Here is a 936-nt window from a genome sequence, read left to right as displayed (position 1 = left end):
GAATACGTGCAGTACAAATTCTAAAACCCATGAAAAATCATTAAGGAGTGTTAGAGCATTGGGACTCAACAAATACCTTAACGGCTGCCAGACAGCAAATGGTGCACCATGCAAACATTTGTTGTAGTCTACTACATTTTAAAATCAAAGTATTTTTATTTCTAATCCAAGTGCTTCCTGACTTGGCTGTGCTCTATAGCCAACAGTGAACATCTGTAGACCACATCCCCGTATATGGAGCATCTGTATGCAGTCCTTTGTGATGCCCATCTATGTAGCATGACCCATTATATTGAAGAGTGGCTTTATGGAATGACCCCTTTCCCCTACTGGAAATCTGGAGGGTGCATTAAGCTAACAATCCCCCTGGGGTACTGTGAGGCATAGCTATATTGCCCGACCACACAGCTGGGTCTTCCATCATCAACTCCAAATCACCTCTCTTCTCCCTGCATGTACCCAGTACTCTCTTATGCTTAGATTTTTAAAAGGCCAAATTCCTGCCCACAGAAAGGGTTTGCGTGAGACCAAGGGCTCATGGCGAAAGAGGCTGATTTGTGCCCTGGTCTCCCATGACGACCAAGAAAATTCCGAGCTCAGTCACAAAATGCTTTCCAGTCCAGGTACCTCCTTTGAATACTGCACAGTAACTGAGATGTGAAGGTAGTGGCTTATTCAGGGAAAGAGCTGGAAAATGAGAAACCAGGGAAAGAAGCCTGGGCTCTTGCTTTTCCTCCGTGATTATCTCCTTTGCCCCTGCTCATTCAAGGACCTTAGCCCTTATTAAAGCTTGACCTGGCTGTGCTGAACTATTATCGGGCATACTTCCTCATAGCCCCCAGTAGAGGCAAAGCTGCCATGGGAAATTCTGGGCTCTGGATCCATTTTATCCTTTTCAGTAGATCCCAAGATGCCTGGCTGAATTCTGGCCAGCTG

This window comes from Sapajus apella, unplaced genomic scaffold, assembly GCF_009761245.1.
Source record: "Sapajus apella isolate SASKATOON/1434 unplaced genomic scaffold, GSC_monkey_1.0 scaffold24, whole genome shotgun sequence".
Taxonomy (NCBI): Eukaryota; Metazoa; Chordata; class Mammalia; order Primates; family Cebidae; genus Sapajus; species Sapajus apella.
The sequence above is the reverse complement of the archived record's forward strand: the minus strand, read 5'-3'. Positions refer to the sequence as shown.